This window comes from Leptopilina heterotoma, unplaced genomic scaffold (genome assembly GCF_015476425.1).
Source record: "Leptopilina heterotoma isolate Lh14 unplaced genomic scaffold, ASM1547642v1 Lhet_18, whole genome shotgun sequence".
NCBI classification, from domain to species: Eukaryota; Metazoa; Arthropoda; class Insecta; order Hymenoptera; family Figitidae; genus Leptopilina; species Leptopilina heterotoma.
In genome coordinates this window covers 984,156-1,008,701 of record NW_025110896.1, presented here as the reverse complement: position 1 = coordinate 1,008,701, position 24,546 = coordinate 984,156, and the positions used below count along the sequence as shown (strand labels likewise).

General features: G+C 23.6%; 1 protein-coding gene across 1 annotated transcript in view; it reads right to left on the bottom strand.

Moving 5' to 3' along the window:
• LOC122499936 (Kv channel-interacting protein 1-like) overlaps nucleotides 1-17,445 on the bottom strand; it is a 464,957-nt gene extending 447,512 nt beyond the window's left edge. The window contains exon 1 of the mRNA XM_043608540.1: nucleotides 17,349-17,445. The gene's annotated coding sequence lies outside the window, so the exon portion shown is untranslated. The remainder of the gene's footprint in view (nucleotides 1-17,348) is intronic.
• Nucleotides 17,446-24,546: the final 7,101 nt, after the last annotated feature.

The window sequence follows — 24,546 nt, the reverse complement described above, 5'->3', positions numbered from 1 at the left end:
ATGTAATTTTGTGAATTTAATACAAAATATACAACACTTCAATCAAATAAATAAATAATCTATTTTTATCTACAACAAATTGTTTAATGTTTAAACAGTTTTTTTCTATTTAAGCGTCAAATAATTGTTATTTTCGTCACATTAAACATTCAGGGAGAACCGATACAATGTTCATAATGGGGCACAAATTTCTGCATGGATGGCTTACGACAATTTTTATAAGTCTTTACATTATTGGTAAATATTTTTTTAAAACAAGTATTTTCGTATTAATATTAATAAAATTTATTTATCTATTTTTCACCAATTTTTAACAAATGAAACAAAAATTATAATGTATGTAATTATTAATTAAGAATTTTTTTACAATTGAATTGAAAATAATTGAATTGTTTCGAAGAATTTATTTAAAATTTTAGAAAATAATTGAAATTTATATTTATAAATAATTTAAATTTAATTTATTTATTTATATTCATTTCATATTTATTAAAATATTTTAAAATATTTGAATTCATCATTTGAAAATAATTGAAATCCTGCAAAGGATTTTACTACCTATTTATAAAAATAATTGAATTATTGCGAAGAATTTTACTATTTATAAAAATAATAATTGAAATGTTTCGAAGAATTTATTAAAATTTTAAGAAATAATTAAATTGTTATGAAGAATTTTATAGAAATATTTGAAAATAATGAAATTTTTTTGAGAAATTCAATTAAAGTTTTTTTTGAAAATAATTGAATTTCTTTAAAAAAATTTATTGAAATTAAGTGTATTCAAAATAATTGAATTTATCACAAGAATTTTATTATTTTTAAAAAAATAATTGAATACAAACAATTTTTTGACGAATATATTTAAAAATTTCATTGAAAGTAATTGAATTTTTATATAGAATTTTTTAAAAATATTTCGAGAATAATTGAATTTTTTTTTAGAGAATTTTAAATTCTTGTTGAAATTGAATTTTATAGAAATTTTTTAAAATAATTCAATTCTTTCGCATAATTTTATTTAAATTAGATTAAAAATAATATAATTTCTGAAAAAAATTTTAGTATTTCTAAAAATAATTGAATTGTTTCGAAGAATTTATTAAAATTTTAGGAAATAATTGAAATTTATGGAAATATTTAAAAATATTTTAATTCATTCGAGGAATTCAATTAATATTGTTTTGAAAATCATTGAATTTTTGTTAAGATTTTAATACTTAAAAAAATAATTGAATTGTTTAGAAAGATTTATTAAAATTTTAGAAAAAAATTGAATTCTTTCGTGAAATTTTATTAAATTTTTTTAAAATATAAACAGTAATAATTAATTTTGTACTTAATAAGTGAATTTTTTATATTTTGGTTATGAAATTATTTAAAAAATTTATATTTGAAAATAAAAAATTTTGTAATTTGCATAACAATAATAAATAATATAGCTATAATATAAACGAAAATTAATAACTGATATTCTATAGTTATTATCCACAAAGATAAAAAAAAAATTTTTATTACTTTAAATATTTTCTTTGCATTAAAAAAAAATCAAAAAAAAATTTTTTATTACTTTAAGTATTTTCTTTTTATTAAATTATGAAAATATTAACAATTTTTTTAAAAATTATACTAGAATATTTGTGTTCCATTTTTCTTTATAAAAAAATAACTTTGGACAAAATTAACAAAATACTTCTCTTCACAATAATAGATGTCAGCAGTATTTCCAAGGATAATTTTCAAAATAAAATTAACAAAGAGGAAAAAATTAAAATAGATATTAGTCGAATGGAAACGATACTTATCGAAGAAATTAAAGTAATGAAAACTGAAAATATAACAAAAGAATATTTGAAAGAATTCTATTTAAATTTTATTTTGCAAAATAGCAATTCATCTCTGGAATTAATAATCGATGAACTATCAAATACAATTGCAAGTATTCTCGATACTTATTATGCTTCTCACTTACAAGAAAACACATATTCGATTGGATATGCAGTTTTGAGAGCATTTTTAGAAATTGCAAATAATCCAATCCAAACTATAAATGTATCGTTCGATAGTAAAGAATATTCTCAAGTTCTTTACAGAAAACTAAAAAATCACCAATACATTAATGGAATAAATGTACTAATAAGAGATTATATTTTATACTTTTTGAAAAGAACACAAAAAATAAACTCAAAAATTATTCTGGACAAGCTTAACACAACTATTCACAATATTATCGTTGAAAATAGACAACAAGACCTTAAAACTGTAGTCGAATTAATTCACATCAAATGTCACGATATAATCTACAATTATAATATTTTGGTAAAATTGAAATTCTATCTTAAGACAAATTTCCAAAATACATCATTAACATCGTTTCAACAAACAAAAGAAATAATGAGTGGAATTTTATCTCAATTGCATTACGATACAGATGAAATTCACGTAAAACTTTTAGAACACTCAATTTTACACACATTATTGGAGAATAATTACGATTGCAATAACAATACTTCCACAGTTAATATTTCAAAAGAAATTCTTCATTCTGTCACTAAACAATTAAATAATAATAAGAAATTAGGTCAACTCAAAAAATTCTCACAAGTTTACAGTGATAATTATGCAAATTTCGATCTTATCTCACTGGAAAAAGATATATTCAAAAAAATATTTCAAACTCGACAAACAAATTCAAACAATGTTAGAACTAATCGAGACATAAAACATATTTTAATGAAAACTTTATATGTAACAATAAAAAATTCTAGCAATAGATTATTTATCAATTACAAGCTGATCACAGAAATTGAAGCAATGTTTAAAAATGTTGTAAATATTAGAGAAGAAATATTCTTGATTGAAAGGAAAATTATTCATCTTGTTTTAAATAAATTTTTGGAACAATTTTCAGTTAATGAAATAATAGATAACATTGCTTATCCGGAGCATAAGAATGCTAATTCTCAATGTTTCAATAAAACATATATGATGAAATATGTATAGAATAAATATGCGTCATAAATAATTTATTTAGTTAAAATAATATTTACATTGCTCACGTGAAAATGTTTAATATAATAATAATTTCAAAATTTATTAGTTTTATAAATTTATTTGATTGTCTATTTTTAGTTTATTAGTGTTATGTTGAAAATATTTTTTAAATGACCTTTTATTGTAAGAAACAAATAAATAAACTATATATGTCAATTATCTTCTTGAAATTAAAATAGTTTAAACTTATTTTACTCTCCAGTTTTACAAAATTCAAATAATTTTTCTTTCATTTCAATCTTGTTTTTAGTTGAGTATTTTAACTTTATTTATAATAAATTTTACTAAAATTTTAAACAAATATTGTGTGTAAAATATACATACAATCTAATTTTATGAAATTTCGATTATTCTGACATTTTTCAATTAAATATATTAGAAATTAAATACTTCAAATAATTAAAAAAAATTCCATTAAATTTTTTCAAAAAAATTAATTCTATGTACAGAATTCTTAATTATTAAAAGTATGAAAAGTTCAAATTTTCAAAAATTTTAATTTAAAACCTTTAGAAAAATCAATTATTTCTAAAAATTCACACTATAATGCTTCAATATTCAATTATAATCTAAAATTTTAATTGAAATTCATTTTTATGAAATGAAAATCAATTTTTATTAGAAAATTCTACAAGAATTTAATTATTTAAATGCAAAAGTAAATAATTTATTGAATAATTGAATGTTTCTCAAAATTTAATTCTCATAAAGAATTTTACTAACAAATTTTTAAATAATTAAATTCTTTTTGTCGAATTTGATTAAAATTTGCATGAACATAATAACTTTTTTCAAGAAATTCAATTATAATTTTATGAAAACTAATTGAAACGCTGCGATGAGTTTTATGAGAATTTTCAAATTTATTCGTTTACAATTCAATTTTACAAAATTTCAATTATTCGGAAATTCTGCAATTAAATATATAATGGAAAATAAAAACTTGAAATAATTTCAATAAAAATCCTATAAAACTTTTAAAAAGAATTAATTCTACAGAATTTTTTGGCAAAAATATGAAACATTAAGAATTTCAATTGTTTTAGTTTGAAACTTTTTCAAAATTTAATTATTTCTAAAAATCCACGTTATAATGCTTTTAATATTTAATTATAATCTAAAATTTTAACTGAAATTCATTTTTAAAACCCTTTTTTATTAGTAAATTCTACGAGAATTCAATTATTTAAAATAGAAAATAAATATTTTATTACATAATTGAACATTTCTTAAAATTGAATTTTTTATAGAGAATTTTATCAACAAATTTTTAAATAATTGAATTCTCATGACAAATTTTAATAAAAATTTTAAGAATAATTTCATTTGTCGAGAAATTTGATGGAAATTGTATTAAAAATAATAGAAATTCTGTTAAGAATTTTATTAAAATTTTTGAAAATAATTGAATTTCGAAGAAAAATTTTATTACAATTTTTAAAAATAATTGAATTTTGAAGAAAAATTTTATCATTGATAAACATAATTGAAATTTTTGAACATAGTTGAATTTCTGCGAAGAATTATATTACTTTTGAAAGTAATTTAATTCTTAAGACGAATTGTTTTAGAATTTATTTTTAAATAATTGAATTCTTTTGTGAAATATTCTTGAAATAGTAGACATTGAAAAAAATTGAATACTGACTTTTGAAATTAATTAAATCTCCACAAATAATTTTATTATTTATCTATTTATTTATTATTTATTTATTTTTTATTATTTTATTTTTTTAAAATTATTTTGAAAAAAATTGAATAGTTACAAAGAATTTCATTAAAATTTTTGAAAACAATTTAAGTCTTTGAAGAAATTTAATTAAAAATGCATTGAAAATAATACTAAAATTCTAATAAATAACTTGTAGCAAAGATTTTTAAAATAATTGGGTTTCTTTGATAAATTTTAATAAAATTTTTAAGAATAATTAAATTTTTCGAGGAATTCCATTAAAATTGTATTAAAAATAATTGAAAGTCAGCGACGAGTTTTATTATTTATGAAAATAATTGAATACCTGTAAAAAAATGTTATTATTTATGAAAATCATTGAATAATAATTTATGAAAATAATTTGTAAATAATTCATTTCTTGTGAAATTCTTATTATTTATAAAAATAATTGAACTGAGGAAAGTTTTTGAAAATAATTAAAATTTTGCAAGGATATTAGAATTTTTAAAAATAACTGAATTTCTGAGAAGAATTTGACTCCTTTGAAAATAATTGAATTTCTGCAATCATTTGTAATTGCTTTAAAATTCCATTTTTTTAGTGTTTTTGTCTAAAATTCTTCTATAAATCCATTATTTTATATTATATTTTATTCATTATTTTTATATTAAAAAATTTAAGTAATTTCAGAAGAATTTTAGTTTTTAAATTTTGTTAAAACCTAGATTTTTAAAATTTCTAATAAAATTCCATTAAAATTGAAATTTTACAAAATTTCAAATCAAAACCTTTTGAATAGTTCATCTACTTATGAAAATTGTAAACGCGACTCTTAAAATTCAACTAATTATTTGAAATACTTAAGTAAAATTGGATTTCAAGAATAAACACAATAACTTTAGAAAACAACAATTCTTCAGGATTTCGATCAAAATTCCCTGATTTTTCCAGGTTTTTTCCAGATTTATAAAACTTTCTGACCATTCCAGATTTTCAAGGTTTGCAGGAATAAAAAATTTTCTGCATATTAAGAAGTTAATTCTTCATTTAGAAATGGTTTAGCTTATAATAATGATTATTAAAAAATAGTAATTTCAGAAAATATAATTTATATAAATTAAAAATAAAATTTAAAATAAATATATAAATTTCCTTCAGCGGAAGAAAATTAAAGGGTAAGAGGAACTTTAGAGAAATAAAAAAATTCATTAAAGAAAGATTTTCGTAATTGAAAATAATTGCACTTTAGAAGATATTTTTGCAATGAAAAAATGCCATTCGGAAGAAAATAAAATTGAATTAGAAATAAATTACGAATTAAAAGGGACAATTCTTATAGACGTGACGAGTGTGTAATTATTATATGAACATTAAAATATGAACTTGAAATTATGTAGAGTAGACGCGTGTAGATTACAATTTCGAGGAGTAGTTAAGTAAAAGTCAATTAAATATGATTTATCTACCTGTTAAACGTTGCCATTTATCTCATTAGAAGTACACCTTCAGCCGCGTAACTGATAAGGATCTCCGACTTGAAAACCAGTTACCTCTCGTGTATATACATATATACATTCACGAAACTTTCGTAAAATCGTTAACTGATTCATTCTTTCATTTTAATACACTCTCGCACTTAATTTGTTTCTCTCAAAATTTTTCTTTTTCTATCAAATATTTTCCCAGACTGGAATATTTAATTTTTATCAAAAAAAATTCCTTTCTCATTGTTCATTACAAAAAAGGGGAAAGAAATTATTTTTCGTGATTCGACTATAAAAATTAATTTCTATATTTAATTTTTTAAATTTTATTTATATTTTTTCGAATTTTATCTTCAATTTAAAAAATGGTTTTAAAAAAACAATTTCTTTGATTCAAACAAATTTTTTTTCTGGGTGTAGTTAACAGTGAAGAAAAGTACCTTAGAAGCAAACGAATTATAGGTTATGTTTGTGTCAAATTTATCTTCATTAAAAGTTCCATTTTAATAACGTAAATTCGAAACCAGTTTTTATTGAATATTTTCATGTAACAAAGACTTAAATATCAATAATTTTTTTTGGTAATTAATTCTCTTTCTGTATTTTTACTCGAAAAATTATAAACATAACCAAAAAATTTTTTTGCTAGTTTGGTACCTTTCTTAGGAGCACGTCACATTTTCTATTTGTTTTTATTAAAATATTAATAAAAAAATAAGAAAAATATCGATGTAGTCGAAAAAAGTCACAACTTGTCAGTTGAGTGCCTATTATAAACCAAACCATAAAAATGACTCGAGTTGCTGACTACAGCTCCGCCTTTAATTTGACGTGAACGAGTTTCGGAATATTGGGAGTACATTTGGAAGAGCCACACAATACTATGCATACAACCCTGTTAAAAAAAAATCAATTCGAATTTTTTCGAACAAAAAAAAAAAAAAATGAAATTTCATAAATAAAATAATTTTTCTGAAAAATTATTTTGCTATTATAATTTTTAACAGTAATAATTTAAAAATAATTTAAAAATTAATTTTAATAAATTAAAAAATTAATTTTAATAAATTAAAAAATTAATTTTAATAAATTAAAAAATTAATTTTAATTTTATTAAAAAATTATTTTAATTTAAATATTTATCAAAAAAATCATTTCTTTAGATTCATAATTTCATAGTTTCATAAACTTTCCCACTTTGGGAAACAAGAAAAAAAAAATGAGTAGAGATAAGAAGAGATTGGAATTTTATAACCAAACGGTAAAAACGCAAAGCAAAAAAATAAAAAAAAAAATTGAGGAGTTTGAGAGAGTTGTTTCACAGTTGAGAAATTATTGGAACGTAATTGATCGCAGAGGACTTTATTTTTCAAACTGTAAGTGCTGTGTTTTAAACAGTGAATTGTTTTTAGTGCGTCTTTTTGTTTTGCAATGACCTCCTGATTTTGTCCCCCTTTCTCTCGACTCTTTGTCTCTCGTATAACTATGACTTTGTCTTGTTTCATTTCCAGTGGGTCATCATCTAATGCGACAAATAAACCTGAAATGCAAGTCGGATTTATAAACACACTCTCCTCCTTTTTCTCCTTTTGTCCAACGGCTGTAGAAATCTTCTTCTTTCGCCTCATTAACGCAATTAACGCAAAGGCTCATTTTTTATTTTTTTATTTAATTCAACATTTTAATAATTTATTAATTTTTAGTATTATCGTCTTTTTCTTTTTTTGTGCGGACAATGAAACAGTAATTTTTTGATAAACATTAATTAGTATTAATAAAGTCTTTCCCCCTTTTTGTGCGAACAATGAAACAGTAATTTTTTGATAAACATTAATTAGTATTAAGTATTAACTAGTATTAACTAATGTTAACTGGTATTTACTAGTATAATTACTAGTATTTACTAGTATTCACTAATATAATTACTAGTATTTACTAGTGTTCACTAGTATTTACTAGTATTTACTAATATTTACTAGTATTTACTAGTATTCACTAGTATTTACTAGTATTCACTAGTATTTACTAGTATTCACTAGTATTTACTAGTATTTACTAGTATTCACTAGTTTTAATTACTGCTAATTTCTATTAACTAGATTAAAAAAAAGCAAATTAATAATTCCAAAAATAAAAAAGACGTAACGTTAAAAAAGAGTGAATGATTGCAAAAAAAAGAGTGAGTGATTGAAAAAAACAGTGAGCGATTGAGCAAAAAAAAAAAATAAAAAAAAGAGTGAGTGATATTAAGATGTTTGGAGAAGTTGGCGAGCAAAAGAGACACGTCACGCTCGCGAAAAGATGTCAGGTGGCTTTTCGTACAAACCACCCACAGAGTTTCGTGTAAATGTGCTCTCGCAAAAGGGGGAGAGAAAGAGAACAAACTGCTTTTTTTTATATACACACATATCATCATTCTTTACTCCTCAAAACCTCTTCTGTCTTAGAATCAAATAAATTTTTCTAACTGACGAGCAATTTCTTCATGTTTGTCATTTTTAGAGAGACATTTTAACTTTTCATACACCCCATAATTTGCTAAAACACAAAAATATATTTAAACATATTTTTTTTTATATCTCATTACAAATGATGGCAAATTACTTTTTTTCGTGCGTAAGCGCCAAACTTGATTTCAAAAGGGCAATTACTGTTTATCAAGTTCAAATTAAAATTCGCATATAATATGAGACAATAATAATAATTATTTGTGGAAATAAATTTAAATCGATTTTTTTATCGTGTTCAAAATGGAATTTAATATTTTAGAAGGGGAACTCAAATTTCTTTTCTAATAAAATAAATTGATATAAAATAAAGTTTATGAAATGGAATATTAAAATAAAATAAGAAATAAAAAGTAAATTTGACTAAAATTTTTAACGAAAATTATTTTCTGTTTCAATATTTTTCAAAATTGCTATATAGATTAATTAATATAAATGAGTACTAATAAATACGAATTAATACTAATTAGTTATATAATTAATACTAATTAGTTATATAATTAATATTAATTAATATCAATTAATACGAATTAATACGAGATGCAAATTAAAAATTGCTAGATGTAAATTAACAATTATATTTATTTATTTATTATTATTATTATAAATTTTGAAATGCAAATTAAAAATTACAAAATACTACAAAAATGCAAAAATACTTTAAATAATAATTTGTTATCTATAATAATATTGAGGGCTTTTGTAAGTATGTACTTTAAATAAGTGAACAAATTAAAATTAATAACTGAAAATTTATTTAATTATTTTTAGAAATTTTAAAAAAATTCTTTACAAAATTTGATTATTTTCATAAATAGCAATATTCATCACAAGAATTCAATTATTTTCCAAAGTAATAAAATTCTTCGAAGAAATTCAATTATTTTTAAATATATGAACAAATATCTCGTCAAGAATTCAATTATCATTATAAACAAAATATTATAAATAAAATTTTTCGCCAAAAATTCAATTATTTTCAAAAATTTTAATGAAATTCTTTGCAAATTTTCAATTATTTTCAAAAAATTTCCGCAATTCAATGATTTTCAAAATTTACTATTTTCATAAAATTTATTAAATAATTTAATTATTGAAAATAATTTTTGCTACAATTCTACATAAACATTCAATTATTTTCATAAATGATAAAATTTCATTTAGGAATTCAATTATTTTCATCGCAGAATTTCCAATATTTTTAATAGAATTTTAAATAAATTTAGGATTTAAATAAATTCAAATTCAAGAAACATTCCATTCTTCAATAAAATAATAAAATTCGTTGCAATAATTCAATTATTTTCATAAATAACTTTTCATTTGTCACAGGAAATTAATTATTTTTAAAATTTTTAAGTAATTCTGTAAAAGAATTCAATTATCGTGATAAACAACAAAGTTGTTCACATAAAATCAATTATTTTAATGAATTTTAATAAAATTCTTCTCCATAATTCAATTATTTCGATAAATATCAAATATTTATCATAAGAATTCAATTCTTTTGAAAACTAATAAAATAGGTACTTTCCGAAAATTAAATTATTTTCAAATTTTTTAAAAAATTTCCGTTAAGATTTAAATTACCTTTTTTATAAATAGATAGTAAAAATCTTCTATTATTGTCAGAAATTTTAATAGTATTTTCAGCAAAATTTCAATTATTTAAACGAAATTTAATAAAAATTCTTCGCATGAATTCAATTATTTTCATAAATTATTATTTAAATTCTTCTTGGGAATTCAATTATTAAAACAAAAATTTATAAAATTCTTTAAAAAGTTTTCAATTATTTTCAAAAATTGTTATAAAATTCATTAATTTGATAAATTTCAGAAAAATTTTAATTAAATGCCCTTAAAAGAAATGAATTATTTTCAAAAGTTGTTAATAAAATTCTTCGTAAAAATTAAATTCTAAGAAACATTCAATTATTGAATAAATTATTTATTTTTGTATTTAAATAATTGAATTCTCGTAGAATTTTCTAATAAAAATGTTCATTTAAAAATGAATAATTTCAGTTAAAATTTAAGATAACAATTAAATATTAAAAGCATTAGATGGAAATATTTAGAAATAATTGAATTTTAAAAAAATTTAATTATTTGAGAGAGAAGAATTTTGTAATTAAAGAAATTCGTAAATAAATGTGTTAGAACATTTTTCTTAGCATCTAATCATTTTTAGAGTGAATCAGAATATTCTTTTCTGGTCAGGGAAAAATTTAAAATTTTGTCTGGAAATCAGGGAAAAACGAAATTGAATTTTTGTCGCAACCTTGTAGTTGTAAAAAAGTTTTTTAGAGATGCAATGGTGGTTTAATTTCTCCACTTGAGAACGCCAAGGTCGCCACCAGGTGGCAGGAGAAATTCCAAGAAAGAAGTAAACTGCCATCTAGCGGTGACCTTGGCGTTCGCAGGTGGAGAATAGCGTCTCCATATTGAATCTCAAAATTTTTGTCAATATTCATAATTTTATTATTTATAATCAAATTTAAATAGTTTGACAATTAATATAAATGGATTTAAATTTTTATTTTACTTTTCTTTTTGATATTTTTATCCTCTTCAATTTTTTATTGTCTTGGAATGAATTTTTTCAGTAAATAAATAGATTTTTAAAAATTCAGTTTAAGAACCAGTAGTACCATTAGTAAATAATTACGATTATAAATTAAAAATTAAAAATTACAATTTAAATTGATATAATAAAAATTGCAAAAAGAATGTTAATGCACGTCTCACGTGACATTAGAAGACGGTGCGTAATCTATATTGCATTGATGTTTTAATGCACCGTTGAGAGAAAACAAATGACAGGGAGAATTGTAAAGCAAAACTGGATTACGACCTACTGTTATTTATTAATCAATCGTCTGGAAGGTGGTCAACGCCTAAACATCAATTATTAACTAAAAGGAATATAATTACCGCTTGCGTGTTCATGACTTATTGCCTTATAATCTATGTATACAGCGCAATATTCATTCCTCAGCGCGGGAGACTACAATGTAAAATACAACTTCCGATATTTATCCCCTTTTTTCTCATTTTTACAACCTTATTCTCTACTTTGATAAATATATGTACAGAATTTTGATTTTTATTGAATAAAACTACAATCTATCAATAGAAATATAATATTGATAAATTATATTTTTTATTAAAAAAAAAATCAAAATTTCCAGAGAGAGAAAATATTACAAATGAGTTTACATTTCATCGGTATGCAATTATGAGTAATAACTAATTCTTCATCATCACATGCGTTGCAGGTGAACTGTGAAATTATTGTCATTTAACAATATGTTTTACAATTTATTTTCTAATGCTTGTACCGATATACGTTTTATTCAATTACTATTATGTGTGCGCAATCAATCTCGCATTAGGAAATATTTCATATATTTCAAGTCCAGTTTTTTTTTCACCTTCCTTTTTTTTCGCCATGGTTTCGAATTAATTTCACGATAAAAGCTAAGTGCAAACTCAATTACTCGAGAACATATATTATATGCAACATATACTCGGGAATAAAGTGTTCACGCTAATAAATCTGTTTTTATAAAAAGACCATCGGGTTTAAATTGTGTAATCACTTATTGATTTTGTCGCTTAATCGATGAAATTTATTTCTGAGAAGGAGAGAGAGAGAGAGAGAGGGAGGGAGAAAGAAATGTTATAATTTAGACAAACAAACAAATTTTTAACGGATTTGAAATTTCATTTTTGATTCTATATTTTATTTTACATCAAAATTTTGAATTTTTATTTTTATTTTAATTTTGATTTTAATTTTAACTATATGTTTGATTTTAATTTTGATTTAGACTATATGTCTGATTTTCATTTTGATTTTAATTTTGACTATATGTCTGATTTTAATTTTGATTGTAATTTTGACTGTATGTTTGATTTTAATTTTTATTTTAATTTAATAAAATTAAAATTGAAGTGTGAGAAATGGAAGTGTGAGATTTAAAAAAAGGGTGTGACGGTAACACTCATAGCGATATTTCGCTATCGTATCTACACGTCTGGATTTTTTTTTTTACTTTTAAGGATTAAAAGAAAGAGTCCGGTCGTCCTGGGTCAAAATGATGTCATGCTACACTTCGGCAATCATTATTTTTTTTACAAGAAATGATTACTAAACACAGCATGTCCATTAGGTTTTTCGATACAGGCCCCCCAATATCTCGATGGTACCCTTAAGAAAATGACAATCGATCTATAAAAAGGGACAGCGGGAATGATATTACGAATTGATATCCTGACAATTTTTTTTTATTTACAAGATCAAATTTTTCAAGGAAAATATTTAATTTTCAGTATTTATTACAAAAATGAAAAGAAATTTTTTTCTCCATTTAATTTTGTCTCGAGGACATAAAAATTTAAGTAATTTTTTCTCTGAAGTTAGGACATAAAAATTTAAGTAATGTATGATAATAATTATTGAGAGGTGTGCGGCAAACAATTTAATGAACTTGGTATCATGTGGCGATAGGAATCATTCTATAAAATTAGAAACTGATCTAACTTAAGAAATGCTTGCGTGCATTGAATCGTCACTTAGGAAAACAATCAGAAACTATCATTACCGGTAACGAGTGAAAATGCTTTAAAATTGTCTGGTGATTCAGAAGCGATCAATGCACCTAAAATGTATTTTCGTTTTCTTCTCCAAGTGTCTGTTTCTGTTTTCTATATATATACATATGTCTACTGATCTTTAAAGCAATCCTATTCTATCCATCAGCTTTAATTTCATTTAAATCTCCTTTTCTTATTCTAAAAAAGGAATCGAATACATTTTTAGGAGCAAATTCCCCAAAAAAAAGAAAAAAAAACTTGTTTTTTTCTGAATTTTTCCCAATTTCTTAAAATTGAACATTTTTCCTTCTTTTTTATTTCATTTAACTTCATTATTTTTGTGCTCTTCAAAAATACTTAACTTATTAAATAGTCTCCACCCTTTGGTAAAAAATCTAAAATTATGGAAAATTAGCAAAAATTCAAAAATCCGAATTTCTTAAAATTCAACACTTTTCCATAAAAATTGATCTTTTTAAAACGAAAAAAAATTTCAAAATACGTCTGTTTTAAAAATTTTATTGTAGAAATGAGTTAAACCGTTTTCAATTGTAGCGCGAACAAATTTTTGCATACAGGACAGAGAGAATTTTTTTTTACATTTTTCGAATTCTAATGTATCAAAACCAAAAAAAATATTAAAATTTTCAAGTTTGGAGCAATGTACAGACAGAAGTCTGATTTTATTAATATAGATAAGAAACGATAATAATAAGAATATATATAAAAACAAGTTAACTGTAAAAAAATGATTCAATTTGGAATAAAATTTGTTGCTTTGTTGCTTTTGTCGCAAAACATGAAAAGATTTGGATGTCGGGGGCGTCTCTTGTATAAAATGCACAACTTGCAACAATATGTGTGTATTAGTGTTGAACAAGAACAGGAAGGGAAGGTGCTTTCATTTGTCGTGGAAGTGTTAATGGCCTGGACGACAATAGAAGCGAGTGGGCTCAAGATATGGGACACTGTCTTATGCGAGATGTAAAATTGTTTGCAATTTCATGAGGAACAAAGGGGAACAGAAAAGAAACATCTCCGAATATAATGATCTCACGATGTTGATCTTTTTAAACCAAATGCATCAAAATAAATTATAATATATTGCCAAAAATGGGAGGCAAAATTAATTCACTTCCCTTTCTTTTTCTCTTTCTCTCTATATATGTATATATATGTACGTAAAATATTTTTCTTTTAGTGTTTGCAATTTGTCACTGCTTTTTTTTAATAAAGAAAAAAGAAAAGCACTGCTAAGTTGTAATTTCATGAAATAATATTTTTTGATAGTTATAATGAATTATTTTTTTAAAAAGTATTTTATCCTTCCTCCAAAATATAAAAATAATTATTTCCATTAATCATTACTGAATATAAGTAAGAAAATTAACCAAAGAAAATAATTAAGAAATCTTAATTAATTAATTTTAGTAGAACTGTGGAGAAATATACGAATCGGCAAAAATTATTTTAAAAAAATATTTGATATCAAAACTAAATATTCCAATCTATCAAAAAGGCTCGGTGAAAATAGCAACCCGCCGGCCGCCAGCCATCAGAAGAATCCATAGGCGCCGACACACATAGTAGCGCGGTGGCCCTATACGGTTCAATCAACGCAAAAACAACGTACGCTAGTTATATTACAATTTATAGAAAAAATTGCAATAGTCACATTTTAAACAGCAATAATCTCCCTTTACTTTGTGACAAAAAAATAAAAGTTTGGTCTACAATTGTTCGAGTTATAAATTTTTTTTCGATTTTTTTTCCAAATTTCGTTTTTCTGATACGGGCGGGTGGGGACGCTGGCTATCAAAAATTTATTTAAAAAATTTTTATTAGTCACATTTTAAGGAGCATCAATCACTTTTTAATTTGGGACCAAGAAACAAAAAATTGGTCAAAAATTATTCGAGTTATGAATATTTTTCCATTTTTTCCATTTTTCGTTTTTCTGATACGGGCGGGTGGGGACGCTGGCTATCAAAAATTTATTAAAAAAATTCTTATTGGTCACATTTTAAGGAGCATCAATCCCTCTTTAATTTGCGACCAAGAAACAAAAAATTGGTCAAAAATTGTTCGAGTTATGAATTTTTTTTCGATTTTTTTTTCCAATTTTCGTTTTTCTGATACGGGCGGGTGGGGACGCTGGCTATCAAAAATTTATTTAAAAAATTTTTATTAGTCACATTTTAAGGAGCATCAATCCCTCTTTAATTTGCGACCAAGAAACAAAAAATTGGTCAAAAATTGTTCGAGTTATGAATTTTTTTTCGATTTTTTTTCCAATTTTCGTTTTTCTGATACGGGCGGGTGGGGACGCTGGCTTAAAAAATTTATTTAAAAAATTTTTATTGGTCACATTTTAAGGAGCTTCAATCCGTCTTTAATTTGGGACCAAGAAACAAAAAATTGGTCAAAAATTGTTCGAGTTATGAATTTTTTTTCGATTTTTTTTCCAATTTTCGTTTTTCTGATACGGGCACGGGCGGGTGGGGACGCTGGCTATCAAAAATTTTAAAAAAATTTTAATTGTCACATTTTAAGGAGCAATAATTAAAGGGGGATAAAATATACGGATAAAATTAAAGAGGGATTATTGCTCCTTAAAAAGTGACTTTTGCAATTTTTTTTTATAATCTGTAATAGCTAGCGTACGTTGTTTTTGCGTTGATTGATCCATATAGAGCCACCACGCTACTATGTGTGTCGGCGCCTATGGATTCTTCTGATGGCTGACGGCCGGCGGGTCGCTAGTTTCACCGAGCCCTATCAAAAATCACTACATTGTTGTTAATATTAAAATTTTTATTCTCCTCGGATTATCCCTTTTTTCCCCACAAGGATAAGAATTTTTAGAGAGAAAAAAAACAACAACAACGAAAGAGTGGTTGTTAAAAGGGGTTTCTTATCTTATTAGCATTGTAATATTTTAGTTCTATGCAACTTAAATAGACAGTAGTTGTATATTCTCTTGTATCGGTTTTTGCTATTTATTTAGAACCTAATGTATAAACATGCCATATTATGTATTTTCAGAGTGGGAAATTTGTTTCTTATCTAATCGTTCAGTATCTGTGGGATTGTGAACTCTCACTTTCTTTTACCACCTTTGCAAAAGGAGGAGAGGAGAGAAATATAATATCTACGAGTGAATCTTTAAGAAGTCTCTTTTTATATGATACTACATATAACTACATATATCGTGTTATAGAAATTGTATAATGGACAATACTTATTCCGCTTCTGATGAAACACACATGTCCCCCTCCCTCTTTCTTTTTCTCTGATTCACTATTGAGTTTATCGAAAGAGAATATATCCTATGAATCACATTCCCACGTATATTCATTTATGTGTATCTCTTGCTTTTAGGCAAGATGCAATTTTTAATGTTTTATCGGAAAATTATTGAATTTCTGATAAAAAATTTTAATAGAATTCAATTATTTTCTAAAATTTTAATAAATCCTTCGAAACAAGTTCGAAGTATAAATTCAATTATATTTATAAACAGTATAAAAGTTTCCAAAATTCAATAAATTTTTCAAAAAATTTCACGAAAGATTTCAATTTTTGTCTTAACTCGTTATAAAATTTTTTAAAAGAATGCAATTATTTTTGAAAATGTTAATAGAATTCAATAATTAAATGTTTAATTAATTAATTTAATTAATTGAATTTAATTAACAAACACGATTATTTTAAAAACTTGAAAGAAATTATTCTTAAAATTCAATTATTTAAAAAAATTTTAAATTAAAAAAAATTGTTTTTAATTAATTATTAAAAAAAACTCTATTATTTAAAAAAAAATTTAAAGAAATCCTTAAAAAAGAATTTAAGGGATCTCTTTCTTAAAAAGAAGAAGAAATTCTTTCTAAAGAATTCTTTAGAATTTTTAAACATGTTAACAAAATTCTCCACAAGAATTCAATTATTTTCCTAAATAATGAAATTCTTTGAATGAATTCATTCTCCTATGAAGTTAGCGTCAAGAACAAATTTAATTTGACAAACCTTGTAAAATTCTCCAACGTCTGAACCAGGAAGCAGCGGTGTTGATGATGAAGATGATGACGACGGTGATGACGATAACAATTTTCACAAAACACCCGCGATTTAAAAATATTTTGAAACACTCCCGAAACTTCTTTTTTAAGTAAAAAAGAAAAATACTTTATACTTTTCCTAATAATTGAATAAAGACGATCGCGATTTTAAAAAAGAAACGAACACTCCCGAAATTAATATTACTCACTATTATGTATAGAAATAAAAGAAGAAAAATCTAAGAAAATAATAATTCAATATCATAAAGCATTTTTATAAAGATAGACGCGAACTTCTTGAGAGATTAAATGAATATTATTTGCGTCGCGACAATAATTATCATGAGCACTGAACAGGTCGTAACACGAATTGTAACTGGGATGAGTGAGATAGGAAATAAGTCTCGAGTATTTTCTATTATGAACTTGTTACGACCTGAGATTTTATACATAGTCGACTACCCTTTATATCGAAACATAAACACAACGCTCGACACAATGACTGTATATAGAAGCTCGTCCTTTCTTGCATGCATTTCCTCGGAAAGTATATATTGTATCTGAAAACAGAAATAATTTTCAAATATTATTAATTTTTAGAGAAATAATTTTTATTAAAAAATTTTTAATAAAAATAAAAATTTGTTATTTAAATATATAATTTTTAATCTATTCGCTTGAGTTACTTTAGTTGTATGTCAACCATCATTATTTGTTTCATGTCGTTTGTGAGAGAATTTTCATGCAGTCTAGGCGGCAATTTAATGAACTAAATTGGCGCGAAATTCAAAAAAAGAAAAATGTTAGAATGTTACTGATTTGATTTTTTTAAACTGATAAATAAACTAAAAGGAACTAAATTATTTCGGTAGCTTTAATTACTTTTTGTTAACAATATTATTCTTATTTTATGAATAAATAATATTAATAATATTTTTTAATTATCAATTAATTCAATAATAATAATTTAAATTCTCATTATATATTATATTAAAGAGTAATCAAAATAAAAAAAGAGAAATTACAAATTAAAGTACAAAATCGAAATAGTTATTAATTAAAAATAGTAAAATGTTCATAATTATCAACAATGCAAAGAATTTAACAATATCTAATTATTATTATAATAATAAAATGAAAAGAAGTAATAAATTATATTTACTACTTTATTTATTACGTCTAAAAATTATAATAAAATAAAAGTAAAAAAATTTTTCATTGAAGAAAAAAGTTAATTAATTATAGAAATAAATTAAGATTACAAAAATTATTAAATTCTTCACTACTTTTTATTAAATAATTTACTATTTTTTTTATTGAATAAAATTATAATTAAATAATTAGAATACATAAATTACAATTAAATAATTGTTATTATCTACTTTTAAATTGTAAATTATGTGCGAATATAAAAAAAAATTTCTCTCTAAAGACAATAATCGAAGCATGTAACGGAAGAAATAGTTTTATGAGTTCTTTACGAGGAAATTAGCGACAAAGATTATGTTTAACAGTATAATGTGTATATCGTACAAGATCTTAGTTATAAAAGACAAGATCGCGTCACATGATCATCTTCTGAGAAGATCCTAGGAAAAGAAATCCCAACAGCCTTTATGCGTAGGCTGAGGAGACTCTCAAGGCCTCATTGTCACCTTGAGAAGTCCCCGAATCGAGATCAATTTTCAGATCCTGAAACATCGCTTTCTTATCGTTGATACTTATTTTCAAATTTGCATAATTGAAAATAATTTCATACGACACATTTTCACTTATTTTTTTTCTTTCGTTTAAATCATTATTATTTTATCAAACAACTTTTTCATTAATGAATACAAAAAAAAAATGATAAATTGACACTCCTTGGGGTTCCATGTCCTTTAAATGATTTCGAGTCAGAAAATCAATAAAAGCGATGGGAAAAAGTGAATAAAAAATAAAAATAAATTAATTAAAACTAAATAAAAATAAAAAATAAATAAAAATAATTTTAATGTAAATAAATAGTAAGAAGTAAAACATAATGATGAATAAATAATAATTAATAAGGAACGAAATAAATAGTAATAAAAAGTTATAACAAATAATAATAAATAAATAACAAGTAAATAAATAAATAAAAAATAGTAATAAATAATAATAAATAATTAATAAATAAATAACAAATAGTAATTAATAGTAATAATAAGTAATAATAAATAAATACTAAATAGTAATAGTAACTAATAATAGTAACTAATAATAATTAAATACTAATTAGTGATAAATAATTATAAACAAATAATGTCAAATAACAATAAAAAAATATGAAAGTAATAAAATAAATAAAGAAAATAATGATCAAGAAAAGAAGAAAAAGGAAGAAATAAGGAAAATGTAGAAAATAACGAAATAAAGAAAAAAGGAAAATTAACTATTAAGAAATAATTAAAAAAATTAATCAACCATTAAGAAAATTAACCAACAATTATAGAAAAATGTGAATATTTCAAAGGTGAATATTTTTTTACCATAAAAAAAAATTTTGCAATAATGATCATTCTTTTTTTTTGCAAAGAACACTTACCTACAAGTATATTTATATTGAATAAAAGAAATGGACAAAAAATAAGAAAATATTGTGTTTACAAGTGTGATGATATAAAATAATGATGTTAATAGGCATCTAAAGAATGCGTGTATCGATTAAAATAAACTAACGTGTTTGATATTTGTCGAGGTAAACAAATTGGTCACGTACTTGACTTAATAAAGTCCACTGGGACTCAATTGCGCTGTTCGTTTCTAGCTAATTTTTCCAAGAATCCGCGAAACGATTAAATATTTCCCTCTGCTTGTACCATTCCAAAGAAGGTAAGCGGATTGACTGTTTTTTTTACTCCATCGTAACACGCATTCAATACTGTATTTTTTTTCTCTTCATTCTCAATTTTTTTTTTTTTTTTTTTTTTTGAGTTTTCTGACTTGAAATCATTTAAAGGACATGGAACCCCAAGGAGTGTCATTAACGACAATAATAGGTTATTTCTGTACAGCAGCAGCAGAAGTCGAGTCGTGAAACTACATTCACGAGACAATAATTAGGTAGCAATGACATATTGTGGAATATTTATCATCGGAATTATTAAAATCGATTGTTGAATTGAAACTATGAATTTATAGACAAATGGTGGAATATATGATAAGAATAATATTGTGAAAATATTGTCTGATAGTTCCCAATATTGCTGTAATATTGATAGTGGCAGTCTTGAAGCATTGGTGTATGAAAATGATTGTCGCGTCGTTGCGCTTGTGAGAGAACTTTCATGCCATCTAGGCGGCAATTTTATTAATTGTATTGGCGCGAAATTCAAAAAAGGAAAAATTGAATGAATAATAAATCAATATTAATATATTAAATAATAATTATATTATTAATAAATAATTAAATATTCAATAGATTAATAATTAAATATGATAAAATATTAATAACACTTAAATTAATATTAATAATATGAACTAGAAATTTACACAATTATTTTTTTATAGATTAATATCTACAAAAAATTATTGTGTAAATTTCTAGTTAATAACAATTACAAAATTTTATGTAGAAATTCTATTAAAGTTTTCTAGTAAAATTTTATAGAATGTTTACCACTCAGTCGGTAAAGTTCTATAGAATTTTACTAGAATGATTCCATGCAATAATTGTCCAATCATTCTAGTTACCATTCTGTAGAATTTTACTAGAATCATTCTATAGAATTTAAAAATAAATTTTAGTAAAACAATAAATATAAGAACAATAAATTATGTTTATAAATAAATAAAAGTAAAAAAAACAAATTACTATGAATAAAATAATTCAATCTACCCCACTTTGCTTTCTCTAAACTTTTTCTAATTACTTTTCACCTGAGAACGCCAAGGTCACCGTTAGATGGCAGTGCAGTTGATAATATTCACTCGCCACCTAGTGTCCATCTTGGCGTTCTCAAGTGGAGAACATTTTTATTAAATCCAGACGGCAATTTCGTGAACTACACTGGCGCGAAATTCAAAAAAAAAAATTTGTTATTAATTTTTTATTAATTTGTTATTAATTTTAAGAGTAAAATTTTCGGAAAAAAATAGAAAAGTCAAGAAACTTGTTTATTTAAACGCATTTTTACTTTTTCAAGTGCATTATTATGTCAGTTCATGATGGTTTGTGCCGCTGAAAAATAGAGCCTTCTATAAAAGTTTTGCAGTGATGGACTTAGGTATGCCAAGGGGAACACAAATGAAAGCACAAAAATCGCCGTAAAAAATGAATTATGGTGATGACGTCTCGTGGAAAAAAGGAACAATAGAAATGAGTTAAGTTTGAGGACGTGGGATGATGCACATTCAAGTCGCTAACCACACTCACCGGTCAAGAAATGGAATCTTTCTCGTATGGTGTCCCACCAAGTCTGGTGTGTTGCTTCTTTTTAAAATCTTTTTGACTTTTCTTCCTCTTTCATTCTTTGTTTCATTGTTTGTTTCTTTTTTTTCATTCATTCCTTTTTTTTCCTTCATTTCTTTTTTTCTTTCATCTTTTTGCATTCATTCATTTTTTTTTTCTCTCATCCAATTTTTTCTTTGATTCCTTTTTTCATTCATTTCTTTACTTATTTCCTTTTTTTCTTTAATTTCGCTTTTTGACTCTTGTTCTTTGATTCCTTTCTTTATTCCTTTTTTACTTCTTTTTTTATTATTTTCTGTGCCTTTTTCTTTGATTTCTTTCTTTATTCGCTTCTTTATTCTCTTTTGTGCCTTTTTTCTTTGATTCTTATCTTTATCTTCTTTCTTTATTCTTGTTTGATTCCCTGCTTTATCCCTTTTATTTATTCTTTTTTTCTTTGATTCCTTTTTTGCTTCTTCTTTTTTGCATCTATTCTTTTTTGAGCCTTTTTCTTTGATTCCTTTCTTTATTCTTTTTTGTTTCATTTTCTTTGATTCATTTCTTTATTCCCTTCTTTATTTTTTTTTGTGTCTTTTTCTTTATTCCTTTCTTTATTCTGTTTTGTGCATTTTTTCATTGATTCCTATCTTTGTCTCATTTCTTTATTCTTTTTTTATTCCCTTCTTCATCTCTTTTCTTTATTCCTATTTTATTAGTTTTTATTTCTTTTTTACTTTGATTCTTTTTTTGCTTCTTCTTCTGCTTCTTCTTTTTTGTGCCTTTTTCTTTGATTTATTTCTTTATTCCCTTTTTATTTTTTTGTACCTTATTCTTTGATTCCTTTCTTTCTTCGCTTCTTTATTCTTTTTTGTGCTTTTTTCTTTATTCCTATCTTTGTCTCCTTTCTTTATTCTTTTTTTATTAGTTATTATTTCTTTTTTTCTTTGATTCCTTTTTTTGCTTCTTCTTTTTTGTATTTGATTCCTTATTTTTATTCCTTTTGTATTATTTTCTTACTTGCTTAATTCCTTTTTTCTTCTTTGTTTTTTGTTTAATTCCTTGTTTTTATTCCTTTTTTTAATTCCATTTCTTCTTATATTTCTTTTAGTATTCCTTTTCTTTGATTCAACTTTGTCATTGAATCTTTTCTTTATTCATTTTCTTTGAATAAATTTTTTATTGATTTCTTTCTTTTGTTCTTTGATTTATTTTATCCTTTTTAGTTTTTTCTTTAATTCCTTGTTATTTGATTTCGTTGATACCTTTTTTCTTTAATTTTTTTAGTATTCCTTTTCTTGATTTTTGTTATTGCTTCCTTTCTTTATTCCTTAATTTCTTCGATTCCATTCTTTACTGTTTCTTTGATTAAATTTCATCATTGAATCTTTTCTTTATTCCTTTTTTTTATTAAATTTGTTCATTGATTTCTTTTTTTATTCTTTGCCTCTTTGATTCCTCTCCTTATTTCTTTCTTTTATTCTCTTTTTCTTTAGTATTCTTTAGTATCCTTTAGTAATCCTTTTCTTTGAATAAACTTATTTATTGATTCATTTCTTTATTCCTTTTCTTTATTTCTTTTTTTGGATTTTCTTTTTTTTATTCTTTTCTTTAATTTCTTTATCCTTTCTTTCTTTAATTGCTTTTTTCTTCAATATTTTTTCTTTGATTTCTTTTATTTATTTCCTTTTCCTTTTTTTCTTTAATTACTTTTATGTTCATCCTTTTCTGCTTTGTTTTCTTTTCTTTGATTCCTTTCCTTAATTCCTTTTCTCTATGTTCTCTTTTCTTGATTCCTTTTCTTTTCGTTTCCTTTTCTTGATTCCTTTTCTCTTAGTTTCCTTTTCTTGATTCCCTTTTTTCTTAGTTTCTTTTTCTTGATTACTTTTCTCTTATAGCTTCTTTTTCTTGATTCCTTTTTTCTTAGTTTTCTTTTCTTTAATTTCTTTTTTTCTTTCCTGCCTTTTTTCTATTTTCTCCTTTATTCAATTCTTATTCTTCCTGGCGATTCCTTTCTTTCCAATCCATAACATTGAGGAAGGATCTTTTCTGCATTAACTCACCCACCACGTGGGATGTGCATTTCCGAACTCTCTCGTCATCGACCTTTTTAGCATCAACCGCCTTTAATGTCGTAAGCATTCGCTAACAAGGTCGTATCTACAAGTACAGGTCGTGACATTAAAACGCGAAGAAAATTATCTCCATTTCCCTCTTTGTCAAAATTCAGCAATCATTTTCTTCTTTCCTTTCCATCCTCTTTTTCTTTAATTCTTCATTTTTTCTCTCATCCCTTTTTCCATAATTTCCCTCTTTTTCTATCTTTCACTTAATTCTTTTTCTTTAATTCCTTTCTTTCTTTATCTTTCGACTAAACTTCTTTATTAATTTCTTTCTTCATTCTTTGATTTAAATTTTTTTCTTAAATTCCTTTCTTTATCCTTTGAATTAAAATTTAATTTAATTTCCTTTAATTTCATTCTTTATTCTTTGATTTAAATTTTCTTTGTTCAATTCCCTTTCTTCATCCTTCGAGTAAAATTTTCCATGCGAAACAAAATGAAGAAATTCCAAATTCTTTCTTTAATTCCCCAAAGATCTCTCTTGAGTATAATAAACAGATGAAATATTTGTTCTGATTTCGACACTGTGAGGATAAAATTTTATTAAAAAAATAAAAAAAAAAGAAGAAGAAAAATATCGAAATACAATGTAAATGAGGATCATCCATTTATTTTAGCAACTGTGACACCTTTAC